General features: G+C 39.4%; 1 protein-coding gene across 2 annotated transcripts in view; it reads right to left on the bottom strand.

Annotated features, from left to right (window-relative positions):
• LOC308095239 (voltage-dependent calcium channel gamma-6 subunit-like) overlaps positions 1-14,321 on the bottom strand; it is a 35,831-nt gene extending 21,510 nt beyond the window's left edge. Inside the window, exons 1-3 of one of the 2 annotated variants that reach the window (XM_080442220.1) lie at positions 14,290-14,321; positions 12,511-12,560; positions 5,743-6,172 (exon numbers count right to left, since the gene is read on the bottom strand). The gene's annotated coding sequence lies outside the window, so the exon portion shown is untranslated. The remainder of the gene's footprint in view (positions 1-5,742; positions 6,173-12,510; positions 12,561-14,289) is intronic. The other variant, XM_080442221.1, reaches the window with a different exon arrangement.
• Positions 14,322-15,006: the final 685 nt, after the last annotated feature.

The raw sequence follows: 15,006 nt of genomic DNA on the forward strand, positions 1-15,006 counted from the left end.
AATGTACTTAAAGTACCAAAAGTAAAAGTACTAGAATGTTTGAAAATAGCAGATCTACAGCTGACAACGCGTTCTGATACTGTTATTGTGTGTCGCTGTCTTGCCATCCTATTTTCTTTTCTTCTTCAAATTGTTTATGATTTATGATTTACTGTTTGATTTGAAGTTGTTAAGTACTTTGTAACTTTGTTTAAAAAGGTGCTGTATAAATAAAGTGTATTATTACTTTATTTTGTCAAATTCCAGCACTGCATTCAGAATCTATGTATGTGTGCATGCGATTCCATGTGTGCACGTGCATGGATGTGTTTTATCTGGCTACACACACACACTGTTTTTAAAGTGTGTGTGTGTGTGTGTGTGTGTGTGTGTGTGTGTGTGTGTGTGTGTGTGTGTGTGTGTGTGTGTGTGTGTGTGTGTGTGTGTGTGTGTGTGTGTGTGTGTGTGTGTGTGTGTGCGCGTGCGTGCATGACCGTGTGTGACCAAGATATTATTTTATTATAGACGCTTACTTGGTTCTCTTGTCATAAATACTTGCAGAGATTGAATGTCAGATATAATGTTGAGCACTGCATTCTCACGTCCAACCAATACAGGAAGGAACCGTATGTTAAGGATTTTGTTTTTTATGGGATTCTCATTCCTCAAGTAGTAGTACCACTGGTGGTGTCCTTGAGTGAAGCGTATTACTGTACCAGCGGCCACTACTTAGGGTGACTGTTATTTTCACAAACCCATAATCACTTCTATCAGATTTAAATAATAGCAAAAAATAGCAGATTTACAAGCTCAAAACCTGTCACAGTGTCGTCGATGTGACGCGTTGTATTTTTACCCATTGTTTTCATCAATTATTTTAGCAATTAGCACACTGACTGCACCTTTCAACAGAACAGAGCATGATAAACATCTATGTAAGCACTCAAAACACGCGTGTATAGGGCTTATGTGGTTAGTTTTATTTATTGTTATGCAGCCAACAGCTCTGTAAAGACATAAAATGGAAAGGAAAATGAACATTAAAAAAAAGACCACAGACACATTCCCTTGTGACCCTGCGGTTGTCCTAGCAACGTCTCACATTCACCATTCAATCGTTTGTTGCCATGTCAACCAAGCTTTGTAGGACTAAGCACAAACACAGGGCAGGACATCAGGTGCACACGGAATACATATTCACCCACAGCGGTGGATGGAAACTAAGTACATTTACTCAAGTACTGTACAGTACAATTTTGGGGTACCATTACTTTACTTTGACTATTTCCATATTTCGATACTTTACTTCACTAAATCTAAGAGGAAAATATTGTACTTTTGACACCACTACAATTATTTCACAAGCTTTAGTTACTAGTTACTTTGTAGATTAAGATTATTATAACCAAACATACATTTACCACATAAGCCCTATTTCATTTCAAAATAGCAGATCTGTACAGTCGATAGTCGATTATATTGTTTTTTTACAATAGATTAAATTGATTAGTTCAATTAACTGTTGCACCCCTAACTGAGTCAGTCGGATGTGTCATCCTTGGTGGTTTTGTAATTCCATAGCAACGCTGGTTGACTAATTATTGACTAATTCTCTGTTTATTATTTTGTTTATTCACCCAGTATTTACTGGTTTCCGCAGAGAGAGAGAGAGAGAGAGAGAGAGAGAGAGAGAGAGAGAGAGAGAGAGAGAGAGAGAGAGAGAGAGAGAGAGAGAGAGAGAGAGAGAGAGAGAGAGAGAGAGAGAGAGAGACTGCAGTCAGATGTGCTTGGCATTGTGATAAGTAATGTGTTTGAGAGAGAGCATAAGAGTGGTGGGAGACGGGATGTGGGAGACATACATATTTTAAAGGGGAAACAGCGCTAGACAAGATATAATAAAGTTGACGACAAACAGTCAGCGCTAGACAAACACAAGGAGAGACTGGACATTCAGAATAGAGACTAGTTCTAACTGCAGAATGCTTCTGTACATCTGTTGTTGGAGAGCGCAGCCTGGCATCTATTGATCTTGTCGTTCACATAGGCTGTAGTGGGATTTGATCTAGGGGTTAGGGTGTGAACTTGTAGATCAGCTATTTTAAAGGGCAAGACCACTTTGGTAGAGGTTTGGGTTGTGTAGTTACCTTCCCATGATGTAACTCCAAAGGTGTGCAAGAAATACAAAATAATGGCTCCATTGATTAGAAATTGATAATTCAAAATATGCTCCTCATCGACTTACATTGTATGCTGAAACAGCTTTCAAAGTCACTCTTTTAGCCCGTAAACCAACACAAACAAAGTTGATTCAGACAATATAGAGCATCACCAAACCCAGTACTGTTTATTTTTTTTATAAAAATGTTAAATTCCTGCTGATTTTATTATTTGAAGATCCGGATCCGGACCCGCAAATCCAGTCCGGGTTTTCTTCTTAATAAAAATAGCAAAATCAACAGGAAGTTAACATTTTTATATAAAAAATAAACAGTACTGGGTTTGGTGATGTTCTATATTGTCTGAATCATCTTTGTTTGTTTATGTGCTAAAAGAGTACCTTTTGAGAGCTGTTTTACCGTACAATGTAAGTCAATGAGGAGCAAATTTTGAATTATCAATTTCTAATCAATGGAGCAATTATTTTTGATTTCTTGTCCACGTTTGGAGTTACACCATGGCAAACCTCTACTAAAGTGGTCTTGCCCTTTAAACTTTCTTTTTGCAAAACACTGCTGTGTGACAAATAAACAAAAAAATCAAAAATATCAAAAATGTGCTTCTTGAAAAACTGATAGAATAATCACTAATAAAGTAATCTATATTTGCAGCCCTAATTTGATCCCAGATTCTGAAAGAGGGGGTACATGTCTATGGACTAGAATTCATCTTAGACTAGTAAGCTGAATTCTTAAAACCACTCTATTTTATATTTTGTCGTGGTGCGCGTGGCAACAAAAAGGCTCACAACGTGTCACGCTGCAATGTGTTGTGAGCTTGTAGATCTGCTATTTGCCAGGTTTTTAACCAGACAGTAAATAAAGGATATATTTATAATGAAGTTTGAAATTTGTTTCCCCATCAAATACATTGTTTTATAGGAATGTTTTCTTTTTATGACAACGGCAAGGACGTAGGGGTGCAACAGTTAATCAAAATAATTGACTTAATTGAGTATAAAACATAATTGATAATACATTTAATAAAAAAAACAATCGAATCATCCAGTATATGTATATCACAGGTATATGAATTAATCTACAAGATCACAACGCATCACAATGCAACACATTGAGCATGTAGATAGTCTCTTTGTGTGCAACACTGTATATTAAGTATAGGACTTAAGTGGTTAATCATATTAATTCATTATTAAAAAAGATATCCGAATTTATTTTCACGTCAATTCATTGATTTAATAAAAGATGAAGCAAATTATCAAAAGGAAGTGCTTCTCAATTATTCGATAAATCGAAAAAAGAAACTTTCCCTGTTGTGGTCATGAGGCTATTACAAGTATGACTTAGGGACTGCAGTATTACACTCTCACCATCAGGTGGCACCACCAGGCAAAGTGTACAGGTAGTTAGGGGTTGGTGAGCCTAAATGAACTCAACCCTAATTGCTGCAATAAGCTTCTATTTCATCTATCACAGTGGCATTCAAACAAAGACACAGCAGTTGACAGTGTGTGCATTTTGTGAAAAATGGAGGGAAACAGAGATGACAAAAAATAAATAGTATTATATAGTATAGTATTATAGTAAGTTTGGTAATGCATGTTCTTGGTAGATTGTATTCAGGTAATTATTCATCTATTTTATTTAATATAATACTATTAAAGATTATTTAGCCAAGTTCATTGAGGTCAAAAATGCCAAAAAGCCTCCAGTAAAAAAAAACATTGTTCTACCGTTGTCAATTTGCAAAAGGTGATTGGAATGCTTTTGTAACTCCTGCATGTCATCACACACAAAAACATTAAAATTATGCTGTTAATGTCATGCTAGTTGGCTAAATGCCAAATAGCCAGCCAAAATGCCAGCCAATTAAAATTAACATACAAACACCTACAAACACCTTCAGAATACACTGATTTTTTTCTCAGGAATAACAAACTCAAGTGTTAATAAGAACTCTTCACTTTATTAACCCTTAAAATGCATGTACAGGTAAGACAGCTAAAGCAAAAAAGTATGTGTTGTGTTAAAGTACAGTTTTAAGAAGGAAAAATCACCTGCATTATAGGACCAAATGTTCAAACTCAATAGTGCTAACCTATACAATTAAACCATGAAAGTTTACAAAATACCACCCCATTAAAGGCCAAAACATGAGAACCAGTACAGAAAATATATTTTTTGTGCGGGACATTTAGTTGAGAAAATAACATATGTGCAAGAGGGTACTATTACTCGTCTCTTAGCTTCATCTTCTGCACGATATATTTTTTACAAAATGTGTTCGGAGAGCGCTCAATGTTTTAAAGGAGTATGGACAATCATGATTAAGACATGGTACTGAACCACAAACATCCTGTGCTGTAGCCTCCTGTGAGATCACAGCTCGTCGTCGCTCCGAATACACAGATTTTACACAGCCATCTTATTTGGAGGCACCTAAGGAAAACACAGAGACATGCCTTTAAGCTTCACAATGCTTATTTGGAGATGAAAACCACCCCCACACCAATGAAATATCGATGCTGTATAAACCACTATTGTATTCCTTCATATGTACACACCTGTAAATCTCCTTTCAGCAGGGGTCGCCGCAGAGCAGGGGCCGTTTCGGTCTCTTCTTGTCCTCTGCATCCTCCTCTGTCATCAGCCACCATGTCCTCTCTCACCACCATCTATAAAGCGTCTCTTTGGCCTGCCTCTCTTCCTTTGCCTATCAGCTCCATCTTCAACATCCTGCTCCCAATACAGTATGCCTTGCAGCATCACCCCCTCCACATGTCCAAACCAGCTCAGCCTCCCCTCTCTTACGTTGTCTTCAAACGGTCCAACCTTCCAACTCACTCCTGATCCTGTCCATCCTCGTCGCTCCAAACAAAATTCTTATCACCTTCCAGCTCTTTTCTGTCTTTTCATCTGTAAAGGTAAATCATAGCTGGTCTCACTACCACCTTAGAAGCCTTCCCTTTCACGCTTGCCGGTAGCCTTCTGTCGCAAGTCAATCTAAAACACATCATCCACCTTCACCAGTAGCCACCGCTAGTCCAGCCATCTTCACCAGTCCGCCGTCTTCCCTCTCATTTACGCACATGTACTCCCGTCTTGCTCCGCCTAGCTAGGACTGTCACGATTATGACATTTTACTTGACGATTAATTGTCACTCAAAAAAATTGCGTTTAACGATTTAATGTGTTTCTGTCATTGGAACATGAATAAAAATGACTGACTATTAATTTAATAACGTTATACTTTACATGAACAGTGGAAATAGCCGATCTACAAGTTCAAAACGTGTCACATTGTGACGTGTTTTGAGCTTGTAGATCAGCTATTACCACTATTTTTGAAAATGTTTGAAAATATATGAACAGTTTTCAACATGGAAATGATCATGGTGATTGACGATTATGCAAAAACAAATTCTGAATATCTCAAATAATTGCTAATTAGGCGATTACCGATTATGTAATAATTGTGACAGGCCTACGCCTTGCTACTGCTGCTCGCTAAACGTCACCTCTCCTCTTAACCAAGCGTCCACTACTCTTTCCCATAACGCCATGCAGTGTGGCTCATCGACTTTACCCGTTTTGGTTCTGTCCACAAAGCGCTACTTCGAAGCGAGACTTTGTCCTTTGGAGCACAGGGACGCTGGATTCAACATCCTCCCTGATAACAGACTCCTTGTGGCTCATCTCCATTGGCTTCAGGTCTCTCTCCTCCACCACCATCTCAAGACAGTCTGCTGGTGGTCCAGGGGAAGTCGAACAAAAAGTGCCCTGGTGTGAGTCCTGGTCATATTAACTGGATGCCTTCGGCTACAGAATCAAGTGAGGCCAAAGTGGTGCAGTTGAAGGACCTTCGCAGATCTAGTTTACAACCCAACTTGCAAGGCAGGCAGATCATCTCGTCTTGGGTGACCCTTGAGATGTAGTGGGTGAACATGTCGCACCGTGGCTTCAGGATGCGACACACAGGCTGCGTGTCCACAACGCACTCAGTGACCATGGTTTACCTAGGAAGACAGGAGTACATGATCATTATCAAAAACAATAATAATACTAAGAATCGTGTAAAATGATCAAATTGCAAGGAAGAATTAGCATTCTCCGCCAGTAATGGGGAAATCCTTACATGACCACCATAACCTATTCAAAGGCAGATCAATCAATACAATGATTAGTTAGGGAATTTTAGCAAAATATTTGGACAATCTGTGAAAAAATGTACTACCAATAGCTTTCTTCACCAATGTGTTCTTATAGGTGTCTAGAATCACCTCTCAATTAGTGCAAACCCAAATCCTTGTGGAAAATCCTGGAGAGCCAATCAAAGTTAAGGAGCCCAGAGGGCTTGGGTGAAAAATATGAAAAGAAATAAAAGTCTTGTGAGGTGTCTAACTAGGGGTTTTCAGGGGTGCTGAATCCATTCCAACCATTATTTTTGAGTAAAAATGTCTCCCTGGCCATCTAATATTGGTATATTGGTTATTGTTAGTGTATAATCAGTGTATAATCAATGGTAGGGGATTGGGGTGTTGTTGAATTGATTCTATTCTGAAAAATTAAATAAGAAAATATTGCTAAACACTTGATAAGAGTGTACACCTACTGTGCACATGCTCAGTGGGATACACTGTCTGCATGTGGGGAAGGAGCGGGAGTGTTGCATCCTGGCAAATATGTCTGGACGATTTTAAGGTACGGTATTTTATCTACTTTTTGGCATTTATTTTCCTCTGCTGGCAAAACTTTTGATTACTGTGAATTTAGATGTCAATTTTCTCTAGCCTATTGCTTACATTGAACAATCATTAGTTAAACAATCATGACACTTGTCTTTTAGTAGACAACATGGAAGAGGATTCTGTAGCTTGTGGCTTAAGGTGCTTCATCTGTGGTGGTCCTGAGACTGAGATTCAAAAGCTCTCAAAAGTCACCCAAAAAGGCTATGCACAGATGTTGTCTTATTCTGAGAGTGTGGATGATGCAGCATTAATCAGAAGACTACATGAGGACTGGAAAAACTGAGATGACCCCAAATTAAGATACCATTTGGAATGCAAAACCGAGCTATACAGTCGTGCAAGAGGTATATCCACTGGAAATCGTACGTTTTTTTCAATGTGATGAAAGTTGCCACTTGCAGATTTCAATCCTATTCTATGTTGTGAGTGACATCATAATTTAATAAAAACTTTAAACATAATCTATTCTTTAGAGCAAGATGAGCAAGACCAACGGCCAGACAGGAAGAAAAGACGCAGGGCATTGTCTGGGTCAAGTAGTTCAAGTGCTAGCTGGCACACTTGATCTACCATAATACTTGCATCCTTTGCAATGAAGGTATCAATGCTGGCACATTGAAAAGAAACCCTGGTAAGTCTTTTGTATGTAAGATTCAAATGAATTTTGATAATTGTTTTTCTTGCTCCTCATTGTAGGCTTCCACTCAAAGTAGAATAATTTAATCATGCACATACTGTATGTGGCTACCTTTTATCCAGACAGAGCTCGGCAGTTGTATCGTGCACCTGATAATGTCTACCAGGACCAACTGAAAAGGAGTTTGATGCAGAAAGCAAAGCGACGAGGTGATGACTGGGGACGTGAAGTCGCTGGTCGCCTGTCTGGTATTATAGATTTGGTGGCAGAAGAGGCAGTATATCATATTCGATGAAGAAGAGACTTTGAGAACCCTGTTACAAACTCTAAGGTAACATTATATGGATACGCAATACAGCTGTACAATACAACTCACATTTCTTATCCTTTATTAGTCCCCCTCATTCCTGGACCCATATCAATCTTGCAGAATAAATTATTTTGAAATCAAAAGTTTCACTATTAAAAATTATATTTCTTCCCTCAGGATAAGAAATGTGAGTTGTATTGTACAGCTGTATTGTGTATCCATATAATGTTACCTCAGACTTTGTAACAGGGTTCTCAAAGTCTCTTCTGCATCGAATATGATATACTGCCTCTTCTGCCACCAGGCGACCAGCAACTTCACGTCCCCAGTCATCACCTCGTCGCTTTGCTCTCTGCATCAAACTCCTTTCAGTTGGTCCTGGTAGACATTATCAGGTGCACGATACAACTGCCGAGCTCTGTCTGGATAAAAGGTAGCCACATACAGTATGTGCATGATTAAATTATTCTACTTTGAGTGGAAGCCTACAATGAGGAGCAAGAAAAACAATTATCAAAATTCATTTGAATCTTACATACAAAAGACTTACCAGGGTTTCTTTTCAATGTGCCAGCATTGATACCTTCATTGCAAAGGATGCAAGTATTATGGTAGATCAAGTGTGCCAGCTAGCACTTGAACTACTTGACCCAGACAATGCCCTGCGTCTTTTCTTCCTGTCTGGCCGTTGGTCTTGCTCATCTTGCTCTAAAGAATAGATTATGTTTAAAGTTTTTATTAAATTATGATGTCACTCACAACATAGAATAGGATTGAAATCTGCAAGTGGCAACTTTCATCACATTGAAAAAAACGTACGATTTCCAGTGGATATACCTCTTGCACGACTGTATAGCTCGGTTTTGCATTCCAAATGGTATCTTAATTTGGGGTCATCTCAGTTTTTCCAGTCCTCATGTAGTCTTCTGATTAATGCTGCATCATCCACACTCTCAGAATAAGACAACATCTGTGCATAGCCTTTTTGGGTGACTTTTGAGAGCTTTTGAATCTCAGTCTCAGGACCACCACAGATGAAGCACCTTAAGCCACAAGCTACAGAATCCTCTTCCATGTTGTCTACTAAAAGACAAGTGTCATGATTGTTTAACTAATGATTGTTCAATGTAAGCAATAGGATAGAGAAAATTGACATCTAAATTCACAGTAATCAAAAGTTTTGCCAGCAGAGGAAAATAAATGCCAAAAAGTAGATAAACTACCGTACCTTAAAATCGTCCAGACATATTTGCCAGGATGCAACACTCCTGCTCCTTCCCCACATGCAGACAGTGTATCCCACTGAGCATGTGCACAGTAGGTGTACACTCTTATCAAGTGTTTAGCAATATTTTCTTATTTAATTTTTCAGAATAGAATCAATTCAACAACACCCCAATCCCCTACCATTGATTATACACTAACAATAACCAATATACCAATATTAGATGGCCAGGGAGACATTTTCACTCAAAAATAATGGTTGGAATGGATTCAGCACCCCTGAAAACCCCTAGTTAGACACCTCACAAGACTTTTATTTCTTTTCATATTTTTCACCCAAGCCCTCTGGGCTCCTTAACTTTGATTGGCTCTCCAGGATTTTCCACGAGGATTTGGGTTTGCACTAATTGAGAGGTGATTCTGGACACCTATAAGAACACATTGGTGAAGAAAGCTATTGGTAGTAATTTTTTTCACAGATTGTCCAAATATTTTGCTAAAATTCCCTAACTAGATGGCTTAATAAGGTCATCAGGAACTTTCACATTGAGCCAACCACATGACAGCATTCACAGAGACTTCACTAGGTGGAATATTGATTTTACAATGGTTAAACCGTTCCACTGGGGCGAGCCAAGGAATGTTATTAATCTTTGCCTGTAGGCCTGATTTATACTTAGTTGCGCGCCAGTGTCATACATTGAAAATAGCAGATCTACAAGTTCACAGCGCGTCACAACCCTACGCGTTGTGAACTTGTAGACTGGATTTTCAGCATGCAAATAAGTATTACAGCGCGCTAAGAATCAGTATGGGTGTTTTAACATAGCAAATGAGAGATCACACAAACAATGAAAGAGCTGACCGAAACATGGATGGGATACGAGATAACAACAACAAAAAAGTGCAGTCAACAAGGACTGGTTACTGGGCACAAAGCCATAACCTTGATTTTGGAAAAATTCAACTTAGTGAACAAAATCATTGTGTATCCAACACATCTAGACCTACATTTGACAGTGTAATTAGGTGTATGGGCACCGCAATGAAGCACACCAGTCAAGTTAGCCAAAGCTGTAAAGCTGATATAATTTAGGAGATTCTGCAAACGGTTAAGTTACCACTACATTGAGCGTAGTTGCACTCAATTACTACAGCTCGGCACAACCTCATTATTCTTGAAAATAGCACACCTGTAAATGTGAAGAGCATAGACTACAAAAAATATTGAACTAAGGTCTATTTAAGAAAGACGCATCATCGTGCAGGTCCCCAGGCCTGGGGTCTCATTTATAACTGTATAAAACGGGGCCTGAAATAGGCGTACGCGGTATGCCACTTCCCTACAAAAGTTGGGATATATAAAAACAAAGGTGACGGAGCAATGTGTACACCTGTACGGAAACACTGACCCATGCGTATATGAACATTTTGCAGGAATTACGCTGCGCTGCGTTCACATAGATTCAAGCAGACGGCAGATGGCTTTTCTTTTTTGCTGGGGTCCCCCTGGTTTCAGAGATTGAAATCTTACTGATATTACAAGAAAAGCTGATACATTTCCTATGCATTCTGCACTCAAAGGAAATTAACAGAATATAAAGAGAGCTACAGTATATATTTTATAGCTACATGCATTACTTGCTATAAAATTCTTGACACAAAATAATTGTATTTCATATATTTTATTTTATTTATTACAAAGAACAGATTCTTTGTATACTATACATAGCAACATATCACCATGTTTCATTTTGCCATCCTACCATTATATAAGACTGTATGTTTTTCCCACACCATCCAAGATGTGACTGCCATATACCGTCTGGCTGAATCGGTGTGTCTTTATTTGGGTAGGTAGTGGTACAGCGAACAACAGAGAGACAGGAAAGGTGGACGGTGAGGGACGACAAGCAGCCTAGCGTCCTGGTTCAGACTCGAACCGGAGTCAGCTCCGGGAAGGAACACAGCCTCAACAATTATGGCATGCACTCCCATCCGTTGATACACCCATGATTAACAGAACATTACAGCATAAAAACACCACCAGAACTAAAATCACTGAACACACAACTCAATCACATTGCCTGTGTGCACAGCGCAGCGCACCACCTCATGGCCAAGTTTCAGCACCAAAGTAACAATGAACAGCGACGAAAGCAGCCAGACGAGTACAACATATAAAGACCAGGGCTGGTGCACACAATTAAAAGCACGACACTGCTAGTTGTAAATTAAATAAAGTTTAACTCACAGCGGCGGCGAATGTTGGTGTTGAACCTTCTCAGGACAATATCCACAAGTGCACTTGCAGGTGAGATTTCTCTTGTAGCTCAGCTGTACTAACTGTCCACACCTCTTCATTATAAATGATATCTTATTGACTAATTAAACGTCAATTAGGATTCCTTCCTTGCACTGTGTGGGTGAGCAGGCCAACACTGAAATGTCATTTGCAGCAACGTCCGATTTCCCAAATACAATCGGCACAATTTCTGCGTCTCGTATTACAATAAAGGACGCCAACGCATGACTTTACTGGTTAATCAAAGCATTTTCATTCTATAAACAAATTATTTGTGATCATACAAAAATGATTCTGACAAATGTCGCTTCATGGCCTGGCTCAACCGATGATTATTTTGAGACACGGCAGCGCAGGACACAGACTTCACACTTCTTGGTAAGTTCATAGTTATTAAACAAATGTGATCCAACAGTGCTCCAGTCTCTGCTTTATCATTAGGCCTGGTTGTCTTAACCACAGCAACACGCTAGTTTCATCACCAAGCTGCTTGCATTTGCATGAACCATTTATGGTTAATTGTGTAAGTTACCAGTGCAGGCAGGATATTATGCCTCTGCACGTAGGTATATTTCCAAGTTGATTCTGATTCATGATTATTTTTATGCGTAGACTGCACACACCATTTTTCTGTTTTGTACAAAATCCCCCAGTTTAAGAGGCCCCTAGCCTCGATCTCCAGGCTTTTATTGCTTAGTTTTGCTAAAAAATAAAAGCCTGGCCCAACTATAGCCTGTACTGGGTATGAGGAAGTGTTTCATTTCCCAACCAACCAGAGTGCAGTGGGCGTCGCTCGTAATGTTGTGTTAACGGGGCGGGGGTTGACGGACAGATCGGTGAACCAATGGGATCAGGCGCCGTCTCTCGCCGGCTCTATACACACGCCCCTTTATACACGAAATCAGGAGGGTTGCAGCAGGCTAAGAGGCCCCTGACGTCTATCAAGTTCAAGTTCGGCTCTCAGTGACATACAGTATGTGAAATAATGTTTGAATTGTCGTAAAAAAAAACTTGGTTCAGGAGAGCTAGGCTTTGTAGATCTATTTCACAGCACTCAGTGGGCACACTTGGTCATCCAAAATTGAAATGTTTGCACTATGTATGTGTGTAAACAGCATATTCATACATACCTAATAGAATACAGGTTTGTTTCCCCCCCAAAGCAGTGCTTCCTCTTCTCCTGAAAAAAAAAAGAAGCAAAAACGCAACCATAAAGACACAGTGCCATGAACATATTAAGCCAGGGCTGAAATGTGAATTTAAAGTGAAAACCTGATGAGCTCAACAATTATCTGAACAAGACTTATTATCTGCAAATATCTTGCGAGAGAGAGAGAGACAGACAGACAGACAGAGAGAGAACAAGAACATAACAGTTGAAAGTGTTGTGTCATCATGCCTCATGACTATAGCATCGCTATTCTGAGGGGAACTTTGGCCAAAACATTTCAGATCTACAAGCTTGCAATGCATCGCAGCGTGAGGCGTTGTGCCAAAGAGGTTTGGTGTAGAGGGGAAAAGAGCAGACAAAGTACAGAGTGAAAGGACAAGTTTTGAGTATTGACGAAAATGTCTACACACAAAATATATACATGAACATGAATGCAACATACACTGATGATAGCGTTGTCAAACAAGTCTATGAAGCTATCCATGAAATCTATGAAAAAGTTTAATCTACAAGCAACACAATTGTATGCTCCTTCTGACTGGAACAACCTACCTGTTCATATTCGTTCAATAACATCTTTTCAATTGTTCAAAACTGCGCTGTCCTCTCACCTGTTCATGTTTCGACTAATCATCATTATAACTGATCTATGACGCAATGATTCATATACGTGCTATGTGTACTGTTGTAGTTGTTGTTGTGTTATCGTTGTATGTTTTTTTTTGTCTTGTTTCTTGTTTTGTTTGTTTTGTCTGGTTGTTGTTGTCAGATTTGTCTGTACAAAATATTTTGTCTTAATGTATGAAGTGTATTTTGTAATTTTAGGACCCCCTCGAAAACGAGATGATTCATCTCAAGGACATTTCAGACATACAGTATGTAGTGGGGGGTCCCTGCTTCATCCCTCTCTCAGCTGAAAGGGGTCCTTGGTATGAAAAGTGTTGAAGACCCCTGCTATAAAGGGAAGACTAGCTTGGGTCAAACTTAATTTCCTCCTGTCAGTCAGCTACTGATAGTCACAGAACACTGCAACAGGATGTTTACCACTTCAACCTAGCATCCCTATTCTGTGGGGAACATTAGCCGAAAATACAGGGAGAGGGAGAGAGAGAGAGAGACATACACACACAGAGAGAGAGTGAGAGAGGTAGACAGACAGACACACAGACGGCCAGACAGAGAAAGAGAGAGACACAGAGTGAGACAGACAGACAGTGACAGAGAGAGAGAGACAGAGTGAGAGACACACACACACACACACACACAGAGACATTCAGACAGAGTGAGAGAGACAGACAGACAGACAAATCAACAAGTCAAGCTAGCACTAGCTACACATGCCAACGTACTAGCACCGTACTAACAGCAAACTATAAGACACTTAACGGTTAAATACATAACATAACACACATAACAATGTGCTACTTATTATCATAGTGTTCATCAGCAGCACTGCGACACACACACACACACACACACACACACACACACACACACACACACACACACACACACACACACACACACACACACACACACACACACACACACACACACACACACAGGCCTCCTCGACACACTTCTCCATAACGAGCACATTAACGCATGAACAGATGAAACCTGCAACCTGCAGCTCTAAAAGCAAACGACGTCAACACGCGGACATGACGCGGGTTTTAAGTGAATTAACGTGACGTTTTACAACATATAAACAGCTGAGGATGATGAGGATGCGTACCTGATGCCCCGGGATCCACACACTCACACACACACATACACAAGTGTTGCCAGATAATAATTTTGGGAGAAAAACAAGCAACCAGCTGGTCTTTGAAAACAAGCCTGGGTCACACTTTAGTTTAAACCTACACTGTAAAACACATCATCAGATATTTGAAAATAGCAGATCTACAAGCTCGTTGTGAGCTCGTAGATCTGCTATTTTCAACCAAACCAAAAAAAAGGGCAAAATTGTGGAATATTTTTTAAACATGATTCTAACAACAACACAAATCTGTTATTCGGGTCCCTAACATAAAATATTTTCAGATGGGAGTCCGCGGACAAATACATAATTTTGTCCTATTCTTTTGTGTAAAAAAAAAGAAAAGTCATTGATATGAAAATGTTTGAGAACCACTAAAAAAACATTCGAAGCAAGCCCAAAATAAGCAACTACTCTGTAGGGCTTAAGCACAAAATAAGCAAACTGTTTAGAAACAAGCCCAAAATAAGCAACTACTCTTTAGAGTCAAGCCCAAAATAAGCAATAACTACCAATAATAACAAGCGACTTTACTGAAAAAGTCGCTTATAATAAGTGGACATGGCAACGCTGACACTACACAGGAAGTAAAGTGAACGGACGTGCAGCAAGTGAAGGTCTGAAAATAAGATGCCTACTAATATTAGTAAAAGTACAATATTTGCCGAGATGTAGAGTAGAGTAAAAGTA

Source organism: Gymnoscopelus braueri (genome assembly GCF_963280865.1).
Source record: "Gymnoscopelus braueri genome assembly, chromosome: 11".
Taxonomy (NCBI): Eukaryota; Metazoa; Chordata; class Actinopteri; order Myctophiformes; family Myctophidae; genus Gymnoscopelus; species Gymnoscopelus braueri.